Here is a 27,973-nt window from a genome sequence, read left to right on the forward strand (position 1 = left end):
TGTTTTTTACGTTTTTTTCTCTGTAATTGATGACTAATCTCATAACGTTGTGGTCAGAAGAGATGCTTGATATGATTTCAATTTTCTTAAATTTACTGAGGCTTGATTTGTGACCCAAGATGTGATCTATCCTGGAGAATGTTCCATGTGCACTTGAGAAGAAAGTGTAATCTGCTGTTTTTGGATGGAATATCCTATAAATATCAGTTAAATCTATCTGGTCTGTTGTGTCACTTAAAGCTTCTGTTTCCTTATTTATTTTCATTTTGGATGATCAGTCCATTGGTGTAAGTGAGGTGTTAAAGTCCCCCACTATTATTGTTTTACTGTTGATTTCTTCTTTTATAGCTGTTAGCAGTTGCCTTATGTATTGTGGTGCTCCTATGGTGGGTGCATATATATTTATAATTGTTATATCTTCTTCTTGGATTGATCCCTTGATCATTATGTAGTGTGTTCCTTGTCTCTTGTAACATTCTTTATTTTGAAGTCTATTTTATCTGATATGAGTATAGCTGCTCCAGCTTTCTTTTGATTTCCATTTGCATGGAATATCTTTTTCCATCCCCTCACTTTCAGTCTGTATGTGTCCCTAGGTCTGAAGTGGGTCTCTTGAAGACAGCATACATAAGGGTCTTGTTTTTGTATCCATTCAGCCAGTCTGTGTCTTTTGGTTGGAGCATTTAATCCTTTCACGTTTAAGGTAATTATTGATATGTATGTTCCTGTGACCATTTTCTTAATTGTTTTTGTAGGTCCTTTTCTTCTCTTGTGTTTCCCACTTAGAGAAGTTCCTTTAGCATTTGTTGTAGAGCTGGTTTGGTGGTGCTGAATTCTCTTAGCTTTTGCTTGTCTGTAAAGCTTTTGATTTCTCCATCAGATCTGAATGAGATCCTTGCCAGTTAGAGTAATCTTGGTTGTCGTTTCTTCCCTTTCCTCACTTTAAGTATATACTGCCACTGCCTTCTGGCTTGTAGAGTTTCTGCTGAGAAATCAGCTGTTAACCTTATGGGAGTTCCCTTGTATGTTATTTGTCGTTTTTCCCTTACTGCTTTCAATAATTTTTCTTTGTCTTTAATTTTTGCCAATTTGATTACTATTTGTCTTGGTGTGTTTCTCCTTGGGTTTATCCTGTATGGGACTCACTGCACTTCCTGGACTTGGGTGGCTATTTCCTTTCCCATATTAGGGAAGTTTTCAACTAAAATCTCTTCAAATATTTCCTCTGGTCCTTTCTCTCTCTCTCTTCTCCTTCTGGCACCCCTATAATGCGAATGTTGTTGCGTTTAATGTTGTCCCAGAGGTCTCTTAGGCTGTCTTCATTTCTTTTCATTCTTTTTTGTTTATTCTGTTCCATGGCAGTAAATTCCACCATTCTGTCTTCCAGGTCACTTATCCGTTCTTCTGCCTCAGTTATTCTGCTATTGGTTCCTTCTAGTGTAGTTTTCATTTCAGTTATTGTATTGTTCATCTCTGTTTGTTTGTTCTTTAATTCTTCTAGGTCTTTGTTAAACATTTCTTGCATATTCTCGATCTTTTCCTCCATTCTTTTTCCGAGGTCCTGGGTCATCTTCACTATCATTATTCAGAATTCTTTTCCTAGAAGGAAGGTTGCCTATCTCCACTTCATTTAGTTGTTTTTCTGGGGTTTTATCTTGTTCCTTCATCTGGTACATAGCCTTCTGCCTTTTCATCTTGTCTATCTTTCTGTGAATGTGGTTTTTGTTCCACAGGCTGCAGGATTGTAGTTCTTCTTGCTTCTGCTGTCTGCCCTCTGGTTGATGAGGCTATCTAAGAGGCTTGTGTAAGTTTCCTGAAGGGAGGGACTGGTGGTGGGTAGAGCTGACTGTTGCTCTGGTGGGCAGAGCTCAGTAAAACTTTAATCCACTTGACTGTTGATGGGTGGGGCTGGCTTCCCTCCCTGTTGGTTTTTTGGCCTGAGACAACCCAACACTGGAGCCTACCTGGGCTCTTTGCTGGGGCTAATGATAGACTCTGGCATGGCTCAGACTAAGGAGTTCTTCCCAGAACTTCTGCTGTCAGTGTCCTTGTCCCCATGGTGAGCCGCGGCCCCCCCCTCCACCTCTGCAGGAGACCCTCCAACACTAGCAGGTAGGTCTGGTTCAGTCTCCCCTGGGGTCACTGTTCCTTCACCTGGTTCCCGATGTGCACACTACTTTGTGTGTGCCCTCCAAGACTGAAGTATCTGTTTCCCCCGTCTTGTCAAAATTCTGCTATCAATTCCCACTAGGCTTCAAATTCTGATTCTCTAGGAATTCCTTCTCCCATTGCCAGACCCCCAGGTTGGGAAGCCTGACATGGGGCTCAGAACCTTCACTCCAGTGTGTGGACGTCTGTGGTATAAGTGTTCTTCAGTCTGTGCATCACCCACCCAGCAGTTATGGGATTTGATTTTATTGTGATTGTGCCCCTCCTACCGTCTCATTGTGGCTTCTCCTTTGTCTTTGGATGTGGGGTATCTTTTTTGATGAGTTCCAGTGTCTTCCTGCCATTGATTATCCAGCAGCTAGCTGTGATTCTGGTGTTTTCACAAGAGGGAGTGAAAACATATCCTTCTCCTCCGCCATCTTGGTTCCTCCTCTCTTCTCCCTTTTATTCTTCATGTGTCTGGCTAATGGTTTATCAATTTGATGTATCTTCTCCAGGGTACCAGCTTTTAGTTTTATTGATCTTTGTTATTGTTTCCTTCATCTCTTTTTCATTTATTACTGATCTGATCTTTATGATTTCTTCCCTTGTGCTAACTTTTGTGTTTTTCTTGCTCTTCTTTCTCTAATTGGTTTAGGTGTAAGGTTAGCTTTTTTATTTGACATGTGTCTTGTTTTTTAAGTTAGGATTGTATTGCTATAAAATTCCCTCTTAGACCTGCTTTGGCTGCATCCCATAGTGTTTGGGTCATTGTGGTTTCATTGTCATTTGTTTCCCGGTATTTTTTGATTTCCTCTTTGATTCCTTCAGTGATCTCTTGTTTATTTAGTAGTGGATTGTTTAGCCTTCATGTGTTTGTATTTTTTACAGTTTTTTCCCTGTAATTGATAACTAGTCTCATAGCATTGTGGTCAGAAATGATACTTGATAAGATTTCAAATTTCTTAAATTTACCAAGGCTTGATTTGTGACCCAAGATATGATCTATCCTGTAGGATGTTCCATGAGCACTTGAGAAGAAAGTGTATTCTGTTGTTTTTGGATGGAATGTCCTGTAAATATCAGTTAAGTCCATCTTGTTTAGTGCATCATTTAAAGATTGTTATTCCTTATTTTCCTTTTGGATGATCTTTCCATTAGGGAAAGTGTGGTGTTAAAGTCCCCTACTATGATTGTGTTACTGTTGATTTCCCATTTTATGACTGTTAGCCTTTGCCTTATGTACTGAGGTGCTCCTATGTTGGGTGCATTAATATTGACAACTGTTATATGTTCTTCTTGGATTGATCCCTTGATCATTATGTAGTGTCCTTCTTTGTCTCTTGTAATAGTCTTTATTTTAAAGTCTATTTTGTCTGATATGAGAATTGCTACTCCAGCTTTCTTTTGATTTCCATTTGCATGGAATATCTTTTTCCATCCCCTCACTTTCAGTCTATATGTTTCCCCAGGTGTGAAGTGGGTCTCTTGTAGACAGCATATATACGTGTCTTGTTTTTGTATCCATTCAGCCAGTCTATGTCTTTTGGTTGGAGCATTAAACCATTTACATTTAAGGTAATTATTGATATGTATGTTCCTATTACCATTTTCTTAATTGTTTTGGGTTCGTTATTGTAGGTGTTTTCCTTCTCTTATGTTTTCCGCCTAGAGAAGTTCCTTTCACATTTGTTGTACAGTTGGTATGGTGATGCTGAATTCTCTTGGCTTTTGCTTGTGTCTAAAGATTTTAATTTCTCAGTAGAATCTGAATGATATCCTTGCTGGGTAGAGTAATCTTGGTTGTTGGTTATTCTCTTTCATCACTTTAAATAAATCCTGCCACTCCCTCTGGCTTGCAGAGTTTCTGCTGAAAGATCAGTTGTTAACCTTATGGGGATTCCCTTGTTTGTTATTTGTTCCTTTTCCCTTGCTGTTTTAATACTTTTTTATATTTAATTTTTGACAGTTTGTTTAACATGTGCCTTGACATGTTTCTCCTTGGATTTATCCTGTACTTGACTGACTATTTCCTTCCAATTATAGGGAAGTTTTCAGCTATAATCTCTTCAAATATTTTCTCAGTCCCTTTCTTTTTCTCTTCATCTTCAGGGACCCCTATAATTCGAATGCTGGTGCGTTTAATGTTGTCCCAGATGTCTCTGAGACTGTCCTCAATTCTTTTCATTCCTTTTTCTTTATTCTCCTCTGTAGTAGTCATTTCTACTCTTTTATCTTCCAGGTCACTTATCTGTTCTTCTGCTTCAGTTACTCTGCTATTGATTCCTTCTAGAGAATTTTTAATTTCATTTATTGTGTTGTTCATCATTGTTTCTTTGCTTTTTGTTCTTCTAGTTATTTGGTAAACATTTATTTTATTTTCTCCATTCTATTTTCAACGTTTTATATCATCTTTACTATCATTACTCTGAATTCTTTTTCAGATAGACTGCCTATTTCCTCTTCATTTGTTTGGTCTGGTGGGTTTTTACCTTGCTTCTTGACCTTTTGTGTGTTTCTCTGCCTTCTCATTTTGCTTAACTTACTGTGTTTGGGGTCTCCTTTTCACAGGGTTCACATTCGTAATTCCCGTTGTGTTTGGTGTCTGCTCCCAGTGGCTAAGGTTGGTTCAGTGGGTTTTGTAGGCTTCCAGGTGGAGGGGACTGGTGCCTGTGTTCTGGTGAATGAGGCTGGATCTTGTCTTTCTGGTGAGCAGGACTGCATCCGGTGGGGTTTTTTTGGGTGTCTGTGAACTTATTATGATTTTACGCAGCCTCTCTGCTAATGGATTCAGTGTGTACTTGTCATGCTTGTTGTTTGGAATAGGGTGTCCAGTACTATAGCTTGCTGGTCATTGAGTGGAGCTGGGTCTTAGTGTTGAGATGGATATCTCTAGGAGAGCTTTAGCCGTTTGATATTATGTGGAGCCTGGAGGTCTCTGTTGGACCAATGGTCTGAACTTGGCTTTCCCTCCTCAGAGGCACAGGCCTGACATGCGGCCGGAGCACCAAGACCCTGTCAGCCACACGGCTCTGAAGAAAAGAGAGAAAGAAAGAAAGAAAGAAAGAAAGAAAGAAAGAAAGAAAAGAAAAGAAAGTTATTAAAATAAAATATATTAAAAATAAAAAAAAATTTAAAGCAAGAAAAAAAAGAAGGAAAGAAGAGATCAACCAAACCAAAGAACAAATCCACCAATGATACCAATTGCTAAAAATTATACAAAAAAAAAACAATGGACAGAGAGAACCCTAGGACTAATGGTAAAAGCAAAGCTATACAGACAAAGTCACACAAAGAAGCATACACATACACACAAAAACACAAAAAGGAAATATACATATATATATTTTAGAAAAAAGGAAGTGAGCAACCAAATCAGTAAACAAATACACCAATGATAATAAGGTCTATGTACTAAACTAAGATAAACATAAAACCAGAAACTAATTAGATTCAGAAAGCAAACCCCAAAGTCTACAGCTGTTCCCAAAGTCCACCACCTCAATTTTGGGATGATTTGTTATCTATTCAGGTATTCCACAGATGCAGGGTACATCAAGTTGACTGTGGAGATTTAATTCGCTGCTCTTGAGGCTGCATCGAGAAATTTCCCTTTCTCTTCTTTGTTCGCACAGCTCTTGGGTTTCAGCTTTGGATTTGGGCCCACCTCTGTGTGTAGGTCGCCTGAGGGCATCTGTTCTTTGCTCAGACAGGACAGGGTTAAGTTAGCAGCTGATTAGTATGCTCTGGCTCACTCAGGCCAGGAGGAGGGAGGGGTACGGAATGCAGGGTGAGCCTGCGGCAGCACAGGCCAGCGTGACATTGCAACAGTCTGAGGTGCACCATGTGTTCTCCCCGGGAAATTGTCCCTGGATCACGGGACCCTGGTAGTGTCAGGGTGCTAAGGCTCCCGGGTAGGGAGGTGTGGATAGTGACCTGTGCTTGCACACAGGCTACTTGGTGGCTGCAGTAGCAGCCTTAACATTTCATGCCTGTCTCTGTGGTCTACACTGATAGCCGTGGCTTGCGCCCATCTCTGGAGCTCGTTTAGGCAGTGCTCTGAATCCCCTCTCCTCATGCACCCTGAAACAATGGTCTCTTGCCTCTTAGGCAGCTCCATACTTTTTCCTGAACTCCCTTCAGGCTAGCTGTGGTGCACTAGCCCCCTTCAGGCTGTGTTCACGCAGCCAGCCCCAGTCCTCTCCCTGGGATCTGACCTGCAAAGCCAGAGCCTCAGATCACAGACCCCACCCGACCTGGCGGGTGAGCAGACAAGCCTCTCAGGCTGGTGAGTGCTGGTGAGCACCAATCCTCTGTGCAGGAATCTCTCTGTGTTGCCCTCTGCACCCCTATTTCTAAGCTCTCCTCTGTGGCTCCAAAGCTTCCCCACCACCACCCCCCATCTCTGCCAGTGAAGGGGCTTCCCAGTGTGTGGAAACTTATCCTCCTTCACAGCTCCGTCCCAGAGGTGCTGATCCTGTCCCTATTCTTTTGCCTCTGTTTTTTCTTTTTTCTTTTGCCCTACTCAAGTACATGGGGAGTTTCTGGCTTTTGGGAAGTCTGAGGTCTTCTGCCAACATTCAGTAGGTGTTTTGTAGGAGTTGTTCCACATGTAGATGTATTTTTGATGTATTTATGGGGAGGAAAGTGATCTCCCCGTCTTACTCCTCCTCCATCTTGAAGGTCTCCTCAATATTGCTTATTTCTGATGAGTTGTATACTTGCCCCTCATGTAGTGGATTTATTTATTCCTAATAATGTTTTTTACCTTATGATTTATTTTGCTTGATTTTAACATTAATGCAGGGGCTTTCTTTTGGTTCGAAAATATCTGCTATATATTTCCCACTTTTTTAACCTTAATACTTTTGTTTCTTTATATTATATGCACGTTTACTCTTTACAAGATTTTTTTCTGCCATAAAATATTCGAGTCTAAATAGCTCTGTCTTTTTATTATCTCTGTTTCATGCACTTTCTCTTCCTTCATCAGTGAGGGAGATATTCCTAGCCTTGTTATGGAAATGACCAAACTCCTGATGGCTGCACTCGGGAACAGAGTGGAAGTATGTTTGCTGCAGTAACCAGCATTTCTAAATATTTTACACTAGTGAGATACTAAATAATATGAGCTTTTGTTTATACATTGTTGTCTTCTGAGTTTAGTTTGCAAGAATCATCCTTTCAGAGGTCTAGCTTTTTATGAACTTTTGCAATGAGGGTCCATACCTGAGAAACATGGAACCTCAGGCTCTGTAGCCATGGAAACTTCTCCAAATGCAGAGGAGACACCATTGCTGATAGTTCCTGAGCAGCTAATATGCACATCACAAAAATATCTGTTTAACTGAACACATTATCTACTAAAGAAATCAGGTCCTTGGGTCCATTTGATTAAGGAAGTCCTTGTAGACTGTACATTTACATTTTTTTTTACCCCCTTTAATTCTAGAACCTGGCTCAAGGCCTGGAGCCCCTGAGGGCTCAGCATATATATATATATATATATATATATATATATATATATATATATATATATACATATATATTTTATATATTTTGTTTAAAATTCATTTTTATTGGAGTATAGTTGATTCACAATGTTGTGTTAGTTTCTGCTGTACAGCAAAGTGATTCAGTTATACATATACATATATTCATTCTTTTTTAGATTCTATTCCCATATAGATCATTACAGAGTATAGAGTAGAGTTCCCTATGTTATGTAGTAGGCTCTTATTAGTTATCTATTTTATATATAGTAGTGTGAATGTCAATCCCAATCTCCCCATTTATCCCTCCCCCCCTCTCCCTTGGTAACCATAACTTTGTTTTCTACATCTGTGAGTCTATTTTTGTTTTGTAAAGAGGTTCATTTGTACCATTTTTTTGAGATTCTACATATAAGTGATATCATATGATATTTGTCTTCCTCTGTCTGACTTACTTCACTCAGTATGCCAATATAAGATGTGGTACATATATACAATGGAATATTACTCAGCCATACAAAAGAATGAAATAATGCCATTTGCAGTGACATGGATAGACCTAGAGATTGTCAACATATATTTTTGATGAATTTTAAAAAGTGATTTTTCTGATTCTGTAATGTCTTCCAAAGAGTAAAGAGAAAATGACATTACTGCATTTATTGGAATAAAATTGACTATGATAGATACAGTTTTTCCACCATATAAAAGAGTAGGAGCACCACAGCCAGCATCAGGGTGTTACCACTGACAGGCTTTACTGTTATCAGTGGAGGAATTTCAACCCTTGCAAACAGGAGAGCATCACAACTCAGACCTGCTTCTGTCAGAGTCTTGGCAGCACAGAATCTCCGAGTGACATTTCTCAAATAAACCCTAGAACATTTTTCTTTAATTTTACAAAGGCTCAGAAATCATTTCTCTGGAATTACTGCACTGCACAATGAATGCCTTTCTCCATTAGCTAAAGAATGTCTTCGCACTAAGGGATTTCATTTTGCACTCAAAGATTATTTTGCACTGAGGAATCATATTGGAGTAAATGTAAATGCTTAGCCTAGATGGAGATGTGCTCACTTTAAGATAAGAGGCTCATATTTTAAAAATCAAACTTCCACTTTCTTTTAAGGAATGATGCATAGTCCTCTCCATCTGTTCGTCAAAGAAGATTAGCAGGTGAATAAGTACATCTCTTCAAGCTGGAATAATCCTTTGAGGTCATTGAAGGGAAACTCCAACTTTATAGGAATATTGGCATTATAATGGATGGGAAAGAATGAGCCTTGGAGGAGGAAGACATGGATTATCTGAAACCAGGGCCATCCCTCAAACTTGTCTTTTTCCTTGGCCCAACTCTACCATCAATAATTCCCTCTTTTCTTCCTGCCAACAAGATATTCCTGACCTGTCCTGTGTTGCATTTTCTCAGTTCTTTACCAGGTGACATAGTGCTTTGTTCTAAATTGTTAATGGCTGATAATGCCTTGATATGATACCACTTCCCTGAAGAATGTTCAGGTGATATCTGGACATATAGCCTTCTATCAAAAATAAATAATTGGAAATGGAGAATTTGGGGGACAATGTGTCCATAGGATGGAAGCAGATGCTTTGGTTTGATGTTCTTTTCAATGCTCCTAAGTTCAGTCTACCTGTGAGTCCCAATGTGGACCATAGATGGATTACCCCATGGCTGATATCCTGGAAAGTCTTTGTTTCATGTCACTCACCAGTTATTTGAATCTCCCTCAATCTTTGTTTGGAGAGTGAGCATCACTAATGAGCACAAAGTCATTTGTATTGAACACAAACAGCCTAAATAAGCATTTAAAAATCTGATCTTGGCAATGTCGGTAATTTTAGAAATAATGTTGTTATTTATAAATTATGAAATTACCTTGAATTTATCAGATTGACTTGCTTTTTATTATAGGATTCTAGAAAACTGGCTGGATCAAGGCTTTTTCTCTGGCAGAATCTACCAAATTTTAGGAGAGGGATTCTATAAATGCAAAATGAAAACATAAACCATAAATTACCATGAAATTGGAGGGGCCAATGCCATTGGGGGTCTATGCTGTCACCTTGACACATCTGCACTCCGTCCCTCTTCTTTTCTTTCCTCCTCCATGTCTCCCTTGGGTGATAACATAGTGTAAGAACCTGTTCTTTGGCCTGTCCCCTCCTGCTCCTGATGCCAAGGCTGGTCCCTCTAAGCCTTCAGATACATGGCCCCGCTCTCTTTGTCTGGTGTAGCTCCCTTCACATGTCATTTAAGTACCTGTTTCCATTTTCCCCCTTAGTCCTTGGAATCTGGATTTCACAGATATCTCTAATGCAATGGTCACTATTATTTCTTCCATAAAAACCAAGCTACACAGTGATCCCTATTTAACCTGATCCCCTCTGGAGACCGTCTCCTCACTCTGTTATCCGGGTACATCCTCTACTTCTGAGAAAAGTTTAACTTTTTTACATTTTCAGACTGCTCTTTCGCCTCCCACTGGATAAAAGAGGATTCCTCCAATCCTTCCTTCTCTGAAGCATCCTCCTGACATGGGACATTATGTGTTCCCCTCTCCTCCTACTGGTTTCCAGTAGGAGTCACAGGATGACACATTTTAATCTTGTTCTCTAGCCACAAATTTTCATCCAAGTTTGAGTCTGACTTCTGACATTTTGTCATTCATCCTGCCCTCACTTCTAACTCTACATGTCCACAACAAAACTGTCCCTAAAATTATTTCCTCTTAACATTCTCTCCATACATTTTAATATTATTCTCCTAAAACAAATTTTAAATTTTTAAATTAACATTTTTGGTTAAATCCTATTATTCTGATACAAATTTTGGATTTTTATTATTACTTTGATGCAATAAGTTGTTGATGAGAATCACAATTTTACCATATACTAAACATCTACTCTTAGGCAAGTTGCTTGACCTTGGTCTCATATTTCTCATCTATAGAACAGGTATTCAGAATTGCTACAGAACAGTGGTTCTTTGTGCCCTCCAATGTCTCCCTTTTTGAGCAGGGGTGTCTGTAGGCTGGTGCAGTTATTTTTATCCTGTCCCATAACTGTATGTTGAGTGTATGTGGGTGGGGTACCTTGTTTCTTTACTTTCTTGATCTGCAGATCAAGAAAAACTGTATTTGAGAAATTACACCCAGGGACCTTCATCCACACCTGGGATAGATTTAGAAAATGAGATCTGGGCTTTGAGCCTATGCTGTAATAGGGTGAGACTCTGGGGGGCTTTGGGAAGAGGACAGTATTATTGTTCATGAAGGTGGGACACAAATCCCAGGCACCTGAGAGTGGATTGTGGTAAGCATCCTCTCTGGTGGTTTCTCAAGACACTAATCACTTCTGGGGCAATTGTGAGTCACTGTGGCATTGATGTAAGCTTCTTGCTGAAAAAGAGATTAGTTGAGTGTAATAGGAATCTAGATGTACCTTTACAACAGATTAATTGCATCAGTGGCCCTAATTCTTTACCCCTCTTTTTATTTAAAAAAAAATTTTAGCTGCCTTCTGCATTTTTAATTTTTTTATTTTTTAATGAAGTATAGTTGATTTACAATGTTGTGTTAGTTTCAGGTGTACAGCAAAGTGATTAATATATATATATGAATATATATATATTCTTTTTCAGATTCTTTTCTCATATAGGTTATTACAAAATATTGAGTATAGTTCCCTGTGCTATACAGCAGGTCCTTGTTTATTTGTACTTAGTTTTGATGCTTAACAACAGCTGTGCTTCTCTTTATATGAAGCAAAATATCTTTACAATAGTATTCTGCATTCATGCCAAAACCCGGCACTGCCCAGTGATTGCTGCGGACTCTAAATGAAGAAACATTGAATGTCGAGCTTGCAAATGCGGTGTTAGGAAATATCAACATTGTGGCAGCCATCACCATTCTCCTAGGTCTCCACCTTGAAATTTGGAGCTTAGCATGGATCCTCCCCCATCATTCTTTTCAAACATCTAATTGAGTAAATTCATCAAGATTTTTCTAAACAGTTATTGGAAATTGTTCTTCTTAGTGATAGCTATCACTAGATCCTCATCACCTGAACTCAAGTCCAAAAAAAAAAATCCTTGAGCACCTGTCGAGTACAAGGCAGCACTCCTGATGTTTATAGAGGCACAGGCGGAGAGGTCTCTCCCTTTGTGGCTTGGGTAAGTGGCCACAAATCAGGGATGAGGAGACACTAGACAAACATATCTAACACAAAGCCGAAGATGTCAAATGTCACCGAGAGATACCAAAGAAGTGACATGAGATGCGAAACCAGAGCCGGTCAAGAGGATCAGGGAAGGATTCTCCTGGGGCCATGTCTTCTTTCCCGCTGACTCTCATTATAGCCAGTTGGCTTCAGGGTTCCCTTTCACCTGTCTGGCCAAAATCCTCACATGGGCATGAAGTTCTGGTTCCCCAGTCCTTTGGGGTCTGGTCATATTCCATTCCCCACATAAGGTGTTGTGCTCAGTCACTGTGGGACTTGCAGTCCACACTTCCCAAGCCAGCCTCAGCTGGTTTCCCTGTCTTGGGTTGTGTGTTTGTTCAGGAAGGCAGCTCAGACAGAGGTGACATTTGTGATGGGCCTTGAAGCATAATGGACATGGTGGGAGGCAGTGTAAAGGGAGGTGCTCAACAACATGGGAGTATATATGTCAGGTATACAGCTTAAAACATGCAGGTCCAAATATTTTGGTTTACTCAAAAAACCAAAATACTTGTGATTGGAGCTTTTTATAATGGGTAATATTTGTCTCTAGGAGAAGGTCTAAAGGAATTTGCCTCTATGGCTAGTTTTATTCTTTATAATTTAGAGGAAACATCAGGGGTAATTGAAGAATGCATGTTTTCAGTGGCTTTTTATACAAAATCTACAAAACTTAGGAATTTGATGCATGCTATAAAGCGAAGAGTGGTCTTACTATGGCCTATAAGTAGGGGGCAAGAAAAGATGAGAAAAATACCTGAATTTTCCCTCTTGACCTCTAAGTAAATTCACTCCTTTGTAATGTAGGTTGTCGTGGAATCAGAAAGGGCTGTGGAATTATGAGACTGGAGAAGATATTGTAATTAGAGGATCATTAAATTCATTGTAATTGCTGTTTCTTTCAGTTAAACTGACAGAGGGGTATATTTGACTCCCAGGAGAAATTTGGGACATCGTGTGGTTAATAAACTCTTCCAAGACCATTCTTTTACCTATTATCATGGAGTTTTAGGACAAAAGAACATGGGAAGTCACAGCAGATGGGACAGACTTTTGACAGCAATGTGCATAGTGACACTGTGTTGGGAAAGAGTGGATTAGAATAAGGACGGGGATTTAAAAATATACCAAGGGACAGTAAGACATTACAGTGTTTGGAGCAGCGTTGTGAGATGAATGGAATTGATCCAAACATCAGAAGAAATAATCAGACAAAGTACATCATACAGAATGTATGAAAAGGAGATGGAGATGAGTCATTAGGAAGCTATTGTAATAGCTCAACCCCAGGAAAGAGAACATGTATTACAATGACTTCCCGAGTCTAAAAAAGAGCAATGATCTCAAAGAGCATTTAAGGTGCTAAATCAAGAAGCCAGTAAGAGACTATTCTAAACCATTACTAAGCTATTTGAACTTTCAATGAGAAAAGCATGCAATTCCTTTACTCAGGTTATATAAGGATTTGAAATGTAGACTGAAGTATTTCTGGCCTCCCCACAATCAATTCCAATTTTGCTAAGCTTTGAGGAGATGAGGATTCAATGAGGGGCATTAATTCTGCTGAGAATAAAGTAGAAACAGCTTACAAGGAATTAAGGCTGCTTTTCTGAATGTTTGTAGACCAATATATAAGGGCCTTGGTCTAGTCAATGCGAAGGCCCAAAGACAAAGCAAGAAATAGGCACTAAAGAAAGTAGGATATGGTCTTTGGTACAGCCCCTGAGTATAAACCCAGTTGCTCAGCCCCCAGTGGCATGGTATCTCCCCACAACCCCGCAGGCCGGTGGTCCCAGGAACCTCCACCCTGGTGATTTCTCACTCCCTCTGGGCTGCTGAGCTCTCTGGATGTAGGTGTGCCATGTCATCATCATTCACCTGTGGTCTCTCTTTTTTTTTTTTTTAAATTAGTGTGGTAAGAGCAGTTAATGAGAGATCTACCCTCAAATTTTTAATTATGAGATATAGTCTTGTTAACTATAAACTCGATGTCATGTAGCAGATCTCCAGAACTTATTCATTTTGCAAAATTGAAACTTTATGCCCAGTTATTAGCAAGTCCCCATTTCCCCCTCTCCCCAACCCCTGCCAACCACCATTCTACTCTTCTATGAGTGTAACTATTTTAGATTCCTCATATTGTTGAAGTCCTGCAGTATTTTCCTTCTGCTACTGGCTTATTTCACTTAGCATAATATCCTCCAGGTTCATCCAAATTGTCGGATATGGCAGAATTTCCTTCTTTTTAAAGGCTGACTAATACTCCACTGTATGTATGCACTGCATTTTCCTTATCCACTCATCTGTTGATGAATGTTTAGGTTGTTTCCATATCTTGGCTATTGTGAATAATGCTGCAATGAACCTAGAAGTGGTAATATCTCTTTAAGATCCTAATTTCAATTCTTTTGAATAAAGAACCAGAAGTGGAATTCCTGTATCACATGGTAGCTCTATGTTTAATTTTTTTGAGGAACCTCCATACCGTTTTCCACAGAGGCTGCATCCTTTTGCATTCCCACCAACAATGCACAAGTGTTCCCCTTTCTCCTCATCCTCTCCAACACTTGTTTTTTATCTGTGGTCTCTTGTGATGACTTTGCTTTTCTTGCTGGATTAAATGACTGAACGAATGTAATGTAACTCAGCCAAGCCTGAGACATAATTTGCTTACACTCAGAGTTAGGCATCTGTGCACCTTTTTACAGATATGTTCCTCGATATATCTTTCGACAATGTCTTCCTCTTACACACACTACTAGGAAGCTCTGGATAGGACTTGTGTTCTCTGTTCTAGCAGAGTGTCTGAGGCCTGAATATGATATTTGTTGGTGCTATTTTAACACTATCTGGCTTTAGCTTAATTTTCCTATGCTTATTCTCCCCTTTCTTGTGATTTTTCTCTTTTTTTCCTGGTTTATTGAGATATAAATGACATATAACATTGTGTAAGTTTAAGGTATACAATGTGATGACTTGATACACATATATATTCCAAAATTATTATGCCAATAAGGTTAGTTAGCACATCATTCACCTCACACAATTACCTTTTATTTTGTTTGTTTGTTTTTTATGGTGGTTATAGTGAGAACAATCCCATTTACAATAGCATAACAAGCAATAACATATTTAGAAATAAATTTAACTAAGGAAGTGAAAGATCTATATACCAAAAGCTATAAGACATTGATTAAAGAAATTAAAGAAGGAGGGTTCCCTTTTCTTCACACCCTCTCCAGCATTTATTGTGTGTAGATTTTTTTTGATGATGGCCATTCTGACCGATGTGAGGTGAAACCTCATTGTAGCTTTGATTTGCATTTCTCTAATAATTAGTGATATTGAGCATCCTTTCATGTGCCCCTTGGCCATCTGTATGTCCTCCTAGGAGACCTATCTATTTAGATCTTTTTTGATTGGGTTGATTGATTTGTGATACATGGAACCTAAAAAAAAAATACAAATGAACTTATTTACAAAACAAGAAAAGACCCACAGACATAGAAAGCAAACTTATGGTTACCAAAGTGGGGGGTGGATAAATTAGGAGGTTGGGAATAACATATGCACACTACTATATATAAAATAGATAACCAACAAGGACCTACTGTATAGCACACTACATAGCATTGTAAAATATATTCAATATTTTATAATGCCTGTAAAGGAAAAGAATCTGAAAAAGAATATATATATACATATCTACACATTTTTTTAGTTTCTTAAGGAACATCCATACTGTTTTCCATAAGTCAGACAGAGAAAGAGAAATATTGTATGATATCGCTTATATGCAAAATCTAAAAAAGAAAAATGATACAAATGAACTTATTTACAAAACAGAAATAGACTCACAGACTTAGAGAACGAACTTATGGTTACCAGAGGTGAAGGGTTGGAGGGAGGGATAGTTAAAGAGTTTGGGTTTGACATGTACACACTGCTATATTTAAAATGGATAACCAACAAGGACCTATTGTATAGCACAGGGAATCTGCTCAATATTATGTAACAACCAAAATGGGAAAAGAATTTGAAAAAGAATAGGTATATGTATATATATATAACTGAATCACTTTGCTGTACACCTGAAACTAATGCAGCATTGTTAATCAACTATAATATAAAATAAAAAGTTAAAAAAAGAATATGTATATTATATATATATATATACATACATACCTGTACTGTACCCCTGAAGCTAACACAACATTGTAAATCAACTATACTGCAATAAAATAAAATTTTAAAAAATTAAGGAAGACACAAGTAAATGGAAAATCATTTTTTTGTTCATGGATTGGAAGAGTTAATATTATTAAAATGTCCATACTACCCAAAGCCATCGATAGATTCTAATGTAATCCCTATCAAAATCCCATTGTTTTTCTGACGATTTTTTTTTTCCGAATTTCAAATCCTTGTTGAGATAAACATGTACTATAAAGTAATGTTTACATTTAAAAGCAACCTCTCAATTTTATTGAGCTAAGTTGCCACTTAAATTTGGTGAGAATCAAAATCTTCTTTCCTTTAAATCAACATATATGAATCCTGATGAGAGATTTCTTAGTTAATTATTTATTTTCTAATTTAGGATATCATTTTTCACAGATGATTATCCTTTGCAAGTTAACTAACATATTTATTTATTGGCTTTGAGAAATGTCCTCCAAAGATAGAATCTTGTGATGAGATACAGGTATATTTTCATGAAATGCACCTTTCACAGCAGTGCTGTGACCTGCAACCACATGGGGGCGATGCCCAGCTGAGCCCTTGCCACTTCAGTTCCCCTGCACCAGCACCTCCTTTCACCATCTGTTGCTCAAATATATACATCCTGAAAAGTCAGTCTTCTCACTGGCATTTCTCCTACCCAACCTCCTGCCCCTGCCCTCTGTCCAGTCACAATGCTAAGATAACCTAGAACTGCAGTCTGATTCTAGAACTACCATGTGAAGCCAGAGAACACTGATTTCCACTCTTTCACAATAAGAAAAGTCCCATTCATCACACTAGCATTTTGCATTTGGGGACCAGATGATACGAGAAATAAGCCATCTCTGTATTCCCTTGGTCTCCATCCTGTTGGCCTACCCTGCAGACTTTGGACCTGTCAGCCTATACAACTGTGTAAGCCACCAGTTGACCCTTGAACAACAAGGGGGTTAGGGGCGATGACTCCTGCACAGTCAAATTTTGCTTATAATTTTATAGTCAGCCATCTGTATCTGTAGCTCCACATCTGTGAGTCTGACCAGTCATGAATTGTGTAGTACTTCTGTATTACTTATTGCAACAAATCCACGTATAAGTGGACCCATGTTGTTTAAGGGTAAACTGTATATGTATAGACACATCCTATTGCTTCTTTTTCTCTGTAGAATCCTGACTAATACAGTTTCCTCCGTCTTCCTTCTTTTTTCCCAAGGACAGGAGGGACTGGGCTCTGGGTGGGGAAAACTACAGGGAAACAAGAGACACAGTCTCTGGCCCTGCCTCTCTGCTCATCTTCTCCCTCAGGGTAGCATATATTCCCCTGCCCTGCAGACCAGCTACTCAAGTGAGTGAAAGGTGACCAGGATGCATTGCTGGTTTCTCTCACTCTCCTCTCTGCTTTTCTCATTCCCATCCAATTGCCTGCAGGAGCCTGACTCATCTTGGAGCAGGAGGACCAGGTGAATACCCTGCAGCCATCACTTCTGAGATGAGGGGCCATGTGCATACAGGGTGCTGAGCTCCAGTAGAGAGAGCAGGTCCAGCAGGAGAGGGAAGACCAGACCCCACTCCAAGGCTGGCCATGCCCCAATGTTGTCCCCCAGGCCTAAGTAATGTTCGGACTTCCTCTCAATGAAAATAAACACTTGACCTAATTTATATTTATTAAAATATTTGTTTCTCTTGTCAACTTGATCCTTTTGATTTTGAGCATCACACACTATCGTTTCACTCATAATTACCTTCATTGTGAACTGAGAAAAGTGTCAGTGAATTTCATGGCTAGACCCTCGCCTCCCCCAGACAATGACTTCCTGGTGCTACAGGCTGAAAGGAGGTGGAAATAAGGGCATTAATTCTTAACACACACACACACACACACACACCATTGACAACCCACTGGAAGAGGTCTTGCTCATAAATCACCCTCAATTTGTTTTTCAAAAGATTATATGTGAATAAATTATAGTCATTATTTACTTACACTGTTGGCAGTTTAAGTAAATGATAACTCCTCCTCTTCCTTTTCTTCTATCTTCTTTTTTTTCAGAATGCAAATTGCTTCTTTATTTTAAAGTCTATTTTATCTGATATGAATATTGCTACTCCAGCTTTCTTTTGATTTCCATTTGCATGGAATATCTTTTTTCATCCCCTCACTTTCAGTCTGTATGTGTCCCTAGGTCTGAAGTGGGTCTCTTGTAGACAGCATATATATGGGTCTTGTTTTTGTATCCATTCAGTGAGCCTGTGTCTTTTGGTTGGAGCATTTAATCCATTCACATTTAAGGTAATTATCATCTACACTCCCTCACTGAGTAAATGATTATGGAGAACCAGCCACTTGGCCAGGCATGGTTCAACTCAGTCTCCATCATAGGGTCCTGCCCTTGTGCAATTGGCATTCTAGCTGACTGTGGGGGTGGTGGGTAGTCAGAACAGAGCCAATAAACCTAAAATAAAGCATAAGAAGATGACGAGTGCTATCAGAGAGAGAGAGAGAGAGAGAGAGAGAGAGAGAGGGAGAGGGAGAGGGAGGGAGAGGAGGAACCCACAAATTAAAACCAATGACAATGCAAAGACCATATTTGGATCCGGATTCAAACAAACTATGTAATAAAGAGTATTATGAGAGTTATGAGAATGTAAACACAGACTACATATCTGATGATATTTGGGAGTTATTGACTATTTTAGACATATGCTTTTTAAGAAAAGAATCCTTTTTTTAACGTCTTTATTGGAGTATAATTGCTTTACAATGTTGTATTAGTTTCTGCTATATAACAAAGTGAATCAGCTATATGTATACCTCTATCCCTATATGTCTTCTAGAGATTCATAATAAAATATCTACAAGTGAAATTATGTAGTATCTAGGACAAGCTTCACAATAATCCAAGGAAGCTGGAAAGAAGAGAAAGGGGTTCATAGTAAACACAACTATCCATGAATTGATCTCTGTTGAAGCTGGGTCTTGGGTATTTGAAAACTAATTTTGTTATTTTGTTCTTCTTTGGGATATGTATGGCACTTCCTATAATGACAAAGTATAAAAAAAAAGACTTCGTCTTCTTGTAATTAATGTGCTTAGGGTCATCTTTGAGAAGACCCTGGATATCATGAACATATTCTTCTTAATTCTCTTCTGGAAAATTTATAGTTTTGTTTTACATTTATGTCAAAATCAACCTACAACAGATTTTGTGTATGGAGTAAGGCACGGGTTAAGTACTCTTTTCCCATGTATATGTCCAACTGGAAAGCACCATTTATTGAAAAAGTGGCATTCCCCACTGCCCTAACACAGCCTCTCACAGACCTTTGTCCATCTATGGGCAGGTCTGTTCTGGGCCCCCCACTCCATCCTGTTCATCAGTGTGTCAATCCTTGTCAACTGCTATAGCTTTAAAAAGTGTCAATATACCATTGAACAAATCTTTCCACCTTGTTGATCTTTTTCCAAAACTGTCTTGTCTAGTCTTGCTCCTTTTCATTTCCAGGTGAATTTAGGGCCATATTCTCAAGTTCTACCAAAAAACTATTGAGATTGCACTAAATCTGTAGGTTAGTCTGGGGAAAATGGATATTTTTACAATATAAAACAGAGTGTATGCCTCCATTTATTTACATCTTCTCTAATCTCTCTCAATGATGTGAGTATTTATACACAATCTGATTATTATTTATTGACTTACATAGATATTCTTTCTGTGTGAATTTTGGTAGGATTCATTTTTCTAGGAATTTATCTTTTTCATCTATATTTTCAAATGTAAGGTATAAAGTGTATATAATCTTTCAATTTTTTAATGTTTTTAAAAACTACTGAAATCCTCATTTTTTATATCTGTATTGGTTATTTGTGTCCTTGCCCCTTTTCTCTCAATTATGCTTACAGGGGATTTATCAATCTTATTATTAATAAGATTGGCATTCTTCTTCCTTACATATTTGGTGGAATTTGCTAGTGAAGTCATCTGGGGCTTCAGATTTTGCTAAAGTAATAATTTTAATTACTTCATGTATTTTCTTAATAGTCATTGGATTATTAAATGTTTTATTTATTCTTTTGTCAGCATTGGGATGTTGCATTAAAATTTTGAAGCTAATACAACATTGCAAAGCAACTATATTTCAATAAAAATTTTTTTTAAATTGGAAAGAAACCCACTTTTGACCTTATTGAAACTCTCTGTTGTGTGCTTGTTTGTTTTTTATTTCTTTAAAATTTCTGCTTGTACCTGTCAGAGTACCAGCAGGAAACAGATTAAACATGCACATTAGAATAATTTGAGAATACTTAGTAAAGGGACATTTACCCAAGTGTGGGTTGGGCTGAGAGGACCACAAGGGACAGATAGTGTGATATCATGGGAGGTGATGTTGAGCGTAGGTTGCTACCTCTGGGCCTGAAAGGGCAAGAGAGGGAGATTCTGTAGGAAGCCAAGGTCACAGGTCTGATAGTGAAGGATGACTGAGTGGAACTTGGTCCTTTGCTCAAGGACGCATTTGGCCTGGGCTGTTCACGTGGGGAGAGAGTAAAAGGAATCAATATTGCAGCCCCAGGCTCCTCTCCTACGTGGGCTCCCCAGGAGGCCAGAAGGTCAGGGAGTCTACCATGTGGTCAGCCTCCTGAAAGACAGATCCAAATGGAGAAGGGTGAAGTGTAGAACTGAAGGAGCAGAAAGTATGTCGCACAGACTGCTCCTCTTGCCCCTTGGTATACAAGATTTTTCCAGGTGAAAAATTGGTGTTCCCATCACAGAAGACACAGCTTGACTGTTCGGGGTGACGCTGATTCTGTCCTATGACCATGTGATCATAAAGCAATTTGTCCTCCACATCCAGATAGAGAACCTTAAAATGTACTTCAGACATTGAAAACACATGAACAGGACTTAAGGACTAAAGATCTAAAGAGGAAATCTAAAGCTTGACTAAAAGGAGTTCCCAAAAAAGAGAACAAAGAAAATGCAGAAGAACAAATTGCCTAAAACGAGGGACAAATCTGTCTCAGTGGTAAAGGAAGACAACAGTCTTCAGGAGAGGTCCCACCAAACTAGAAGAATTTTTTTTAAAAAGATTCACTTTGAGGGTTACCTACGCATGATTTCATAACAAAAAATCAATTCTAAAATTCTTCCAAGGAAAAAACAAGAAGGGAATCTGCAAAAATGATTAAAAACCTGGTATTTGAGACAAAAGCCCAATTCCTAGCTGGAAAGATTCATCTGTTAAAAGTAAGCTATCCACAAGGTTACTTGCAACTTCAGTTGCAAGCACGGTCAAATTGATAAGGGATTCTCAATTCATATGGAGTTGAAAATGTACAAATATTCATAATATAACTTTGAAAATAATTAAGGGAAAGGAATTTTTCCCTACCTGATGAAATGACTAAATTTCTAAATGTAATAATGATTTTATTAATTTTCCACAGATAAGTATGTATAAAAATCACGTATTACATAAAATGCATTAATTTGTAAATACATTCTTCCACTCCCTCAAAAAATAAATTATTCTAACTGTTTACAAGCCTCTTTTAAAAGAAAAGTCACAAGACTTCATGGCAAGCACAATAATTACAAGAGTGAGTTGCACAAAAGGAAGTCAAAGGTATGAGTATGGGGAAGAGCATTCAAGACCTTCTCTAAAACAATAATAAACTAGGGATTTTTAAAAAATGTAACAAAAAACTATTGGAGGATTTGAAGCATAACATAAGTAACAACAGATTTATAATTAGGAAGATTACCATGGTTATAATATGAAAGAATGGATTTTGTGGCATCTATGGAAAGAGGACAGTTGGAAGACTGCTGTAATCTTGGCAGAGATGCTGCTGGCCTGGGTTGAGGTGGTGACAAAATTGATAGAGATCACATTGGTAGTCTTTACTGATGGGTAAAATTGAAGAGGAATCAAAGATGTTGTCCATATTTCTGACTTGAACAATAGGTGGATGGTCATACCATTTACCGAGATGGGGAAGACCCATTAAAGGGGAGAAACCAAGAGATCAATTTTTGTATCCATCAAGTTTGAAAACTCTGTAAACAATTAATGTGGCATTAGCTATGCTTGACTGGAGTTTAGGAGAAAGGTATGTTCAGAAATATAAAGTGAGGGATGTCAACCTTAAACAATGTTAAAAACTCCATGTTGATCTAAGAAGAAAGAAATATAAGAGGGCACAGGATTAAGTCCTGGCAAATCCCCACATTTATGGTCACGCAGAGATGGAGGAGGTATCAGCCAAGAAAACCAAGAAAGAAGGGCCTGTGAGGTGGGAGAAAAACAGAAGAGGGCTAGGTGATGGAAAACAAGGAAGAGACGTGTTTCAACACTTAGAGCAGCCGACTGTATCACATACCACTGTGTTATGGAGTAGAGTAAGGGCAGACGGTCCTTTACATCTGACCACGTGGATGGAGGTCATCGATGCCCTAGACTGGAGAAGATGCAGAGGTGTGGTGATGTGGGAGTCAGATTGCCGTGATCAGAGAGTGAATGGAAGGCAAGAAAATGACAACCACTCTTCATGGGCAACAAGTGAATGAACACATGGGAAGCAAGAAAATGGGGTAGTAGCTGGAGAGAGATGTATGGTAGTGGTCTTGTCATTTTGAGGTTTACTGCTTGTTTCTTAATAAAAAATGCAAAAGATAAGTGGATAAATGAGAGGGGAGGCCTTGAAATGCACCAGCAGATGAGATCCAGAACACATGTGGAGGGCAAGGCCTTCGATAGGAGTGAGTATAGGGAGGGTGGTAGGTACTGGAGGGAAGACAAGAAAGGTTACTGCTGTGTCTCACTGAAGTAGGAGGTGTGTGTGTGTGTGTGTGTGTGTGTTCTGGTTGTGCACTGCACAACTACAGAGGAGGCCTGTGTGATGAGCACTTCCTGGTGTCCTGCACTACACACCTTGTCCTGTTGTACACGATGGTCCTAAATGAGGTCATCAGCTGACAGATTGAAAGTCTACTTCAGAATCTTTAAGAAGAGATATCAGACTCCACAACTAGCTTATCTACAATAAGACTGATCCCTCTGGTGTCTTCAATTCCTTCACAAGCTCCAGGGGAAAAAAATCGGCCTAACATACAGAGAGAAGCAGAAATAAGAGAGACGGGAAGGACTTCCCTGGTGGTCCAGTGGTTAAGATTCTGTGCTCTCAATGCAGGGGACACGGGTTTGATCCCTGGCTGGGGAGCTAAGATCCTGCATGCTTCACAGCATGGCCCCCCAAAAATAAAAAATAAAAAAATAAGTAAAAGAATGTTTTCTTCCTTTAATATTCCAGAATTTTAAAAAAGGTGGGGGGGGGGAGAAGTAGCTAATGAGCCTATGTTGTCTTTTTTTTTTTCTGTCTCTGGATCCATTTGTCAGCTTTATTCTCAACTTTTCCAAGTAGGATGTAAGCCAGCATACCCCTTTGGGTCCTTTGGCAAAAAAAAAAAAAAAAAAAAAGCCAAAACATTATGTATGTAGATACTAGATGATTGATACATCTAACATCTAGAATCTTGGAGGCCTTCTTGCTTTACACCTCATCAGACTTCTTTCTTTGGCAATAAAACACATGTGCACACACCACACACACTAAAAACAGGGTCTTCAGGAGAATTCAGTTAACAACAGCTAAAAATTCATATGTTAAAACATTTTGATATCTAATATATAACTCTTTTTCAGCTATGCTTTGGAAGCTCCAATTTATAGAGTAAGGTGACTTTTCTGACACCCAGAAACAAAACACCCTTTTTAAAAGCACTTTTTAAAGCTACCACTTATTACATGAGTAGTAAGTGCCAAGAACCATGCTAAGTGCTTTTCATTTTTAATCCTTGCAGTAAACTTTTGAATAGGTGATGTATTTCCAGATTACAAAGAAGCAAACCAAAGCACAGAAAAATTAGATAACTTGCTCCAGGTCACCAAACTAGTAAATGGCAGACAAAAAGATGTCAAATGAGCTCCACAATATTAAGATAATTAAGATAAATATAATTACTCAGTAAAACTTACATACTTCATTCACTAATTGTCAAGTGTTGCCGAAGTTGATTTTGCTCTTCCACAAGATGGGAAAAATAAATTAGCTTGTTCTTCTTTATTCATATCATTATTTAGACATATTAATTGATATATGTGTATTTACATAAAGATAAACATATTTTGACTTTCTTATGTAAAAGGGTCTTTCTATTCTATTATATGCTATGCTAAACTATGCAGTTCTAAGATAGTCCCAATACACCCAAGCATTTAATTCCAAGAATGGTGCAGCAATTGATAAGATACATAGAATTCCATATGAGCAAAATTGGCTACCAAACACTTCAAAGGCAAAAGACATATTTATGTTTGTTAATAAATAATCCCCTCTGTGATTCCCAATTTAGAAAGGTTGACTGCTTTAGATAAGCTTTATTTATATTTGCTATTTCAAAAAAGGTCATGTTCCCACTTGATGTCACAACCACTAATTTGGATATTTATCTTGTTTTTTGTTCATTTCATATTGTCCTTCCTATCTCTACAAAGATTTCCATAGTAATAGGCCACAGGGTTGATATGACTCCCTCATTTGGGTTCAGGAAGGACAGTAAATATATTATTCCTCATGGTTATTCCATAGCTGACAAGGCCTTCCTCAAAGAATGATGACTTACCCTCAAAGAGATATATCCTATGGGTCATTACGATTTCCATATGCAATGACTAGGATTCAAAATAGCAGATGACAATGCTGTACAAGATCAGTGCATGACAAACCTTTCCCCTTGGAAATTTCATCTACAGTCATTTCTTTTACTGGCAATCAAAGCAGAGCCAGACTGGTACAACTTCCACTAAGAGGTAGTTTTGAATAAGAAACTCCGAATTTAATAATATTTTATTCTAGGAAATGGCTAGCTAACACCTGTGGGGTCAGGCACTAGAGATGCAAAGATGAATAAGCCACAGAATTGTGAGAAAGATGGAAAAAGAGACAAAAAGTGACATTGCAAAGTGACCAGTGCTCCTAACAAGGCCACCACACAATGCTATGAGCTCACATGTAGCAGTGGTCATGCCAGAAAGACCAACCATGTGATTAGAAGGCTGGAACTTTGATGTGTGTGCCACTGGGAGGGCCAGATAAAGAAGCTGGAAGCAGAGCTCAATAACGTGATCAAAGATTCAATCCGTCATGCAGTGAAACGCCAATAAAAACTCAGGGTACTGAAGCTCAGGTGAGCTATCCCAGATGGCAATACCCATCGATATGCCAGAAAGATAACATGTCCTAAGGAACTGGAAGTTTTGCATTTGGGTCCCTCCCGGGCCTTACCCTTTTGTAAGATTTGTGGATGTCTTCTTTTGTCTGGTTCTAATTCATAGGCTGTATTTTAAAACTGTAATCATAAGTACAACACTTTCCTGAGTTCTGTGAGTCATTCTAGTGAATTATCAAACTTCAGGGGGGTAGGGCAGCCAGTTGGCGAGAATTGTGGGTGGCCTAGGGACCCTGAGCTTATGGCTGGGTCTGAAGTGATGAGAATTTTGCCTTTCACCAATGAAGTTTGACCTAACTCTGTGTAGTTGGCATTATAATTGCACTGCACAGGACAAATTGCCATCCCCGAATTCTGGAAAGAAAAGCATAACCAGACACCACCACTAAGATATGATTCCTGGAGCAGAGGCCTCTGGAGACATATAGTGGTAAGAACACAACAGCAGCAATTGTAACAAATTGTTGGTTACTGGGTGTCTTATGGGGATTCCCTCCAGGAACCTCACCATGTTCTACTGGTGAAAAGTACAAAAGGGTCCCCTTAAAGCCCTGGCAGAGAGAGGAGAAGAGTAGCCATTGAGAAACACATCCAGAGCCTTCTCCAGAAGCCCTGCTTTCTAGGGGGAAGGGCTTTAGCAAAGCACTATTCTGAAACCTAATCCAAGCTTGGGGAAAGGAATCCCTCCTCCCTTCAGCCCCTGTAAGCCTTCCTGTTTCACCTAAGGAGGAAAAATTCATAGCAGGGGAGATGGCTTCATGGAAATATATTGGGAACTCTGGAGCCAGGGAAGAGAGTAGGGGGCAGGGAGAAAGCATATCACTGGGAGAGGGAAGGAAACACTTGGGACAGACACAGCCTTGAGATACTACTCCATGGAAAGACTGACACAATCAGAAGATTATACATCCTGTCATTGAACCAACAAGACTCACATTTAAAAAGTAATTATAGGATATTGGGATTGACATATACACACTACTATATATGAAATAGATAACCAATAAAGATCTACTGTGTAGCACATGGAACTCTACTCAATACTCTGTAATGACCCATATGGGAAAGAGTGGATATATGTATATATATAACTGATTCACTTTGCTGTACAGCAAAAACTAACACAACATTGTAAATCAACTATACTCCAATAAAAAATTTTAAAAATAAAAAATTAAAAAAACCAAAAAAATTGATTACAGCTGAAAAGCTGAAAGACACAGCTTATGGAAAAGCCACAAAAGCTGAGAGACGAGAAAAACAGTCTTAACTAAAAGAATAGGAAACCTCTGATGCTTATAGTTACAACAGTCATTAAACACAGCCTGACACCTAGACATATTAACATAAATTCTCACGTTTAGGCCTATTTACCTCAGCTCCTAGTGCTTAATACAAAGAGCTGGCTTTCAACCCAAATTTAGGAAATGTCAAAGGCAAGGGGGATAAAACACATAATTAAAAGACAAAGCAGAGAGGGCAGACAGCACAAGCAAGAAGAACTACAATCCTGCAGCCTGTGGAACAAAAACCACATTCACAGAAAGATAGACAAGATGAAAAGGCAGAAGGCTATGTACCAGATGAAGGAACAAGATAAAACCCCAGAAAAACAACTAAATGAAGTGGAGATAGGCAACCTTCCTTCTAGGAAAAGAATTCTGAATAATGATAGTGAAGATGACCCAGGACCTCGGAAAAAGAATGGAGGAAAAGATCGAGAAGATACAAGAAATGTTCAACAAAGACTTAGAAGAATTAAAGAACAAACAGAGATGAACAATACAATAACTGAAATGAAAACTACACTAGAAGGAACCAATAGAAGAATAACTGAGGCAGAAGAACGGATAAGTGACCTGGAAGACAGAATGGTGGAATTCACTGCCATGGAACAGAATAAACAAAAAAGAATGAAAAGAAATGAAGACAGCCTAAGAGACCTCTGGGACAACATTAAACGCAACAACATTCGCATTATAGGGGTGCCAGAAGGAGAAGAGAGAGAGAGAAAGGACCAGAGGAAATATTTGAAGAGATTTTAGTTGAAAACTTCCCTAATATGGGAAAGGAAATAGCCACCCAAGTCCAGGAAGTGCAGTGAGTCCCATACAGGATAAACCCAAGGAGAAACACACCAAGACAAATAGTAATCAAATTGGCAAAAATTAAAGACAAAGAAAAATTATTGAAAGCAGCAAGGGAAAAACGACAAATAACATACAAGGGAACTCCCATAAGGTTAACAGCTGATTTCTCAGCAGAAACTCTACAAGCCAGAAGGGAGTGGCAGGATATACTTAAAGTGAGGAAAGGGAAGAAACGACAACCAAGATTACTCTAACTGGCAAGGATCTCATTCAGATCCGATGGAGAAATCAAAAGCTTTACAGACAAGCAAAAGCTAAGAGAATTCAGCACCACCAAACCAGCTCTACAACAAATGCTAAAGGAACTTCTCTAAGTGGGAAACACAAGAGAAGAAAAGGACCTACAAAAACAATTAAGAAAATTATCACAGGAACATACATATCAATAATTACCTTAAACGTGAAAGGATTAAATGCTCCAACCAAAAGA

General features: G+C 38.7%; 1 protein-coding gene across 1 annotated transcript in view; it reads left to right on the plus strand.

Annotated features, from left to right (window-relative positions):
* The first annotated feature begins 7,681 nt into the window (after positions 1-7,681).
* MKRN3 (makorin ring finger protein 3) overlaps positions 7,682-27,973 on the plus strand; it is a 380,445-nt gene continuing 360,153 nt past the window's right edge. The window contains exon 1 of the mRNA XM_082450787.1: positions 7,682-27,378. The gene's annotated coding sequence lies outside the window, so the exon portion shown is untranslated. The remainder of the gene's footprint in view (positions 27,379-27,973) is intronic.

The sequence above is a fragment of the Balaenoptera physalus genome (genome assembly GCF_965194825.1).
Source record: "Balaenoptera physalus genome assembly, chromosome: 2".
Classification (NCBI taxonomy): Eukaryota; Metazoa; Chordata; class Mammalia; order Artiodactyla; family Balaenopteridae; genus Balaenoptera; species Balaenoptera physalus.